The following is a 5,412-nucleotide window of genomic DNA, read 5'->3' as shown; positions in this document are numbered from 1 at the left end:
CTACAACAGTGGCAGTATAAAGGCTTCTTGGAGACCTTAACCTACTGCTGATCACCTTGGAAACTGACTTGTTCTTTCTGACTTGAGGCAGTTCACCACTCCATAGGAAACTTCATATGTCTGTGTATATGACAATTATCCATATATGGATATGTAATTTTAGAGACAGTAGGACATGGTAGGTACAGTGATGAACTTAGAGTTGGGAAGGTTTGATTTGAAACCCTTCCTTTGACACTTGCTAGTTGACTGATCCTAGTAAGTCATTCAATTTTTTTCAAATTCAGTTTTCTCATCTATCAATTATAGGTAATTATAACAATATTCCAAAAGGATGGAATGAATACAATATTATACATTTATATTAAGTTATAATTAATATATCATTATAATATAATATTATTATAATTATCCATCTCCCTATAGCCACCAGGGGTGCTAGACAAACAGTGTGATGACAGCTGGCCTTTGGAGTCAAAGTTCTTCTCAACTTGAATATCCCTTGGGAATCTCAAACATGTAACCAAACAGAACACATCATTTTCCTTCCAGTCACCCATCTTCTTAGCTGCTTTATTCCTGTAGAGGGTAGTGCTGTCTTTCTAGTAATTCTTGGCCGTTTACTCTTCCTCAACCTTCATACCCAATCAGTTACAAAGATATATCAATTCTAGCTCCACAGTTCCTCTTGTATGATCTTCCTTCTCTATATTCACACAGCCAAAACCTTTGTGCCACCCTCAACATCTCTCACATGAATTACTGTAATGCCTGCTAATGGGGCTCTTTTCTTCCAGACTCTGGTCTCCACACAACTACCCAAATAATCTTGGAGCCCAAGCTATTCACATCCACCCACATGTATATACATGCATATATGTATATGTATATATACACATATATGTATCTCTATATACAATACACATGTACACAAGTATACATGCATATATTTGTAAACCTTCTAGTCTTATGTCATGTTAACTATAATTATTAAGAGATGATATTCATAGTTCCTTTAGGCAGCTTTCTAAGACTGACTGTATGTTAGAAGTCATAAACAGTTGCTGTCTGGGGTGCTTCATGGCATTCCCTCTTGAGGAAATAACAGGCTGACTGCCTGAGACAGGTTTCAAATCTAAGTCTTCCTGAGTCGAAGTCCTGCACTCTACCTAGTAAGCCACAGAGCCTCTCAGGACCTCTACTTTTTCAAGTATGTGCTAATAGGTATCCAACATGTATAGGGAATAGATTGGTGGACAAAAAGTTAAGAGGATCTGGGTTTAAGTCTCTCCCCAGATACTCACTAGCTGCGTGACCCTGAGCAAGTCACTTAATAAATATCTGCCTCAGTTTCCTCATCTGTAAAATGGTGTAAAATGGGAATAAAAATGGTATTTTGAGCACCAAATTAAATAATATATGCAAAGTAGTTTGCAAACTTCAATGTGTTGTATAGCAATTAGCTGTAGTTATTAATAGATGAATTATATAGATAATACATGATCTGTCATAATACTTACATAGACTATAATTATAAGTGATCAGGCAGAATTAATACAAGATTGTCTACTTAGAAAAAGTAACTGGTTCAGATTTTCTTCAAGAAAAAATATATTCTATAAGAAAAGTGATTATGAATAAAAAATCATAACAATTTGAGAAAACAGAGAGAAGTCAAAACTAGCCAGTCACTTACACATTTTGGAAGTTCTTGCCTTCCCTTAAATACCCTTAAATACGTTTGTTTTCCACCTTTGTTACTTTAACCATCCCCTAGTGTCTTTTCTGGCTTAGTTTTGTGTGTGTGTGTGTGTGTGTGTGTGTGTGTGTGTGTGTGTGTGTGTGTGTGTTTCTCCCATCCACATCATTTCCTTTCCGATCTCTAACTTCTGTAACTGTTCATGTTCCTCTCAGTTCCCCATGGATGCTCTCCTGCCACAGCCTGGGGACCCCTCCAGTCTGCCAGGTAGCATGTCTGTGTTTACCTGGAGACGTGACAGTTACCTTGTGTCTGTGAGCTCTTCACTAGGAGTGCTGACAAGGCGCAGACTTTCTCCCTATAGCCTCTCTTGCCTACTACCATTGAAACTGAACCTGAAGTCAAAGATAAAGACAAAGTAATCCTTCTCCTCACTCTTTCCCTGACTATTTTGTTTCAAAATCAGGGAGAGCTTGGCAGCCGTAGGAGGATGGGCAGTCCTCTACCTATATTGCCTCAAATTCTGCTGATTTAATCCTTAAAGAGAAACCCTTAGGATCATGGTGTAGTCAAACCAAGTCAAGCAACACTTATTAAGTGCCTACCATGTGCCAGATGCTGAGCTCAGCACTGGGAATACAAAGAAGAACAAAACAAACAAACAAAAAACAGTCCATGCCTTCAAAGAGCTCATAATCTAATGAAGGAAACAACATGAAAGTTATGTACAAATAAGACATAGATCAGAGAGAAAGCATAGAGGATGAGCTTTGGAGTCAGAAAGATGTGGGTTCAATTTCAAGCCTTCCTTCTAACATATGGTAGATATGTGACCATAAACAGCTTTGTCTCCCAAAGCTCAGGCAACTTTCTATGACTAGCCTTTACAGGGAATTCCTAGATCTGTATTGGGGGAAGTTAGTTTCCACTAAAAAGTCTGCTCACCATCAAAATCACTATTTGAAACAAACACAAAAGGAGTAAGGGATCCCCTAGGTAACAGAACAATTTTAAAGATAGAAATTTACTCCCTTTAGCATCTGCTAAGGAATGTTGATAGTCATTAATGGTGGCTGATGGGGAATGCTTTAAAAGCAACAGCAATCATCTTGGGTGATTTCTAACCTATTTTGAACATGCAAATGGTCCTCCTAACATCCTGGCTGGCTTCCCACTTTCTTGAGAGGTAGCTCTTTCCTACTTCAGCTGACCACAAGGTCAGCTTTACAGCTCACCATTGTGTCCAACTCTTTCACCTCTAGTATTTTACCATAACACTGTTCCTTTTCCCTCTCTGTTCTTCCACCTCTGATGACTTCCAACTTGTACTTGTTTCTATTATCATGCAGTCTCTGATCCTTTGCTCTTTCCCTATTGTCTCAGTTTGTCAGCTTTATGACAGTTCTAGGTTACTCCCTCCTCAGACCAGGGTGAGCTATTTAAATGATGAACTAGCTTGCATTTAGGGCAATTTCAATTCTCTTTACATTCAACCATTCCTAACCTGCTAATCCTCAATGTAGGCGAACCCTCATGATTCACCTTTGTCAATATTGATATTGATTTTATATCACTTTGATTTCTAAATATACCCCCCCCCCCCCAACTCTTTCTTCCTTGCTCTTTCTGACAGATTGCACTTTCTCCTTGCTGCTCTGGTTGCTCTGTTCATCTCAGGGAACTTGATCTCTCTCTCTCTCTCTCTCTCTCTCTCTGTCTCTCAAAAAAGCAGTTTAACAAAATGAATACATCCACCAGGTCTGACAATATATGCAGCGTTCCACATCCATATTCGCCTACCTCTGGAAAAAAGCAAAAATGATTCTTTTCCTTAATTTTTTTTCTGGCTAAACTGAATTATTTAAATTATACAGTAAAACTTCCTAGCAACTGGAGCTTTCAAAAAAAAATCAAATAAAATGGGCTGTCTTAGGAAGTAGTAATTTCTTCCTTACTGCAGATTTTCAGAATGACTGTATGACCAATTGTCAGATATGTCATGGCAGAAATTTTATTTGTCAGGCGTGGGTTGGTCTGGACAGTCACTGAGATCCTTTCCAATTCTATGACACTGTGAACACATATAAATGGCTTGTTTATGTATTTTATAAGCTCTAAGTTTGTATCATTTCCCCTTCGTATCTCATCATAGAGTCAGAGGATATTAGATCTGGCAAGAGACCTTATAGATCAGCTAAGCTATATCCTCCATTTTATGGATGAGATAATGAAGGTCCAAAAAGCATATACTGCTAGTCAAAAGCTCCTTAATGACCCACCAAGGTCAGAGATGAATTTCTAAATTAATTTTATGGGGCAAAATTAAAATCAAGATAACAATAGAAGATCATATGCACAAATAACTATTATGAGATGAATAAGGGGTCTCATTGCTGTTCTGTGATTCAATGAACATCATCCCATGGTAAAAAAAAAAAAACAAAACACTGGCTGTGGTTTCAGGTCTTTGGGGTAGAGGATGGGGGAAAAAGATGAGAAGGATGGGTCCATTAGATAAGATGTTTGTCCAAATTCAGAGAGAGAATGATCCCATGAAGGAAAGGTATGGTCCAGGACAAGAGACAAGTAGATAACAGAAAGCAGGACTGGGTCAAATCCAGTTTTCTTCAGAGGCGAAACCATCCAGAGAATTAGGCAAGGTTATCCCAAGTCTGAAAAGCAAAAAGTCCAAAGCCTGAGTGGATCTGCATGGGGCAGGGACAGGAAAATGCCAGGCAAAGAGGAATAGAAACCTACAAAATGTTCTTACCTCTTCAACCCAACCTCCAGTCATCTGCCAAATTCGTGTTCCTATAGCACAGGATTGACCATGCCACCCACACTCTGCTGAAAAAAACGTCAGTAGCTCCTTATTGTATTAAGAATGGAATGCAGGCTCACCTGCTTGGAATCAAATATCCTTCCCAGTCCAGCCCCATCTCTTCTTTTTTGAGACTCACACTCACATGACCCTCCTTCATCCACCCCATATTCTACTAAAGTGGCCCACAAGCTACTTCTCTTCTAGGACATTCTGTCTCTCACCGTGATTCATTTGTGCAGGTACTCTGTCTTTCTGTTATTCTTCAAATCTTTATTTCCCTTCAAGGTTGAGCTTAAGGGTCACCTCACTCAATTGATAAGCACTTATTAAGGACCTATTGGAGTAGCTAGGTGCTACTGTAGTACACAGAGTGCTGGGCCTGGAGTAAGATAGACTCATCTTTCTGAGTTCAAATCTGACTACAGACACTTACTAGCTGTGAGACCTTGGGCAAGTCACTTAACCCCGTTTGCCTCAATTTCCTCATCTATAAAATGAGCTAGAGAAGAGAATAGCAAACTATTCCATTATCTTTGCCAAGAAAATCCCAAATTGGGTCCTCAAGAGTCTGACACAACCAAAACAAAGAGCAAACATCAAAAGCAGCAAGGATCTATATGTAACAGGCATTGTGTTAGGAGCACGAGATGCAAATACAATAAGCATTACTATCCCTACTCGCTCTGATGGGGGAGACAAGAATATATGTAAGTATACAGAGAATGTACTGATTCCTCCTGTCATCAGAATCCTTTTTCCAAAATGACTTCGAACTCATTTTGTATTTGTCTGTATAAATATAGTGCTCCCTCCTAGGACCATAAGAACTACTTCAAGGCAGGAAGGGATAATTCCTTTTCTTTTTTTTTGTCTTTGTATTCCCAGGGTT

This window comes from Notamacropus eugenii, chromosome 6 (assembly GCF_028372415.1).
Source record: "Notamacropus eugenii isolate mMacEug1 chromosome 6, mMacEug1.pri_v2, whole genome shotgun sequence".
Classification (NCBI taxonomy): domain Eukaryota; kingdom Metazoa; phylum Chordata; class Mammalia; order Diprotodontia; family Macropodidae; genus Notamacropus; species Notamacropus eugenii.
Note: the sequence above shows the minus strand (reverse complement) of the source record.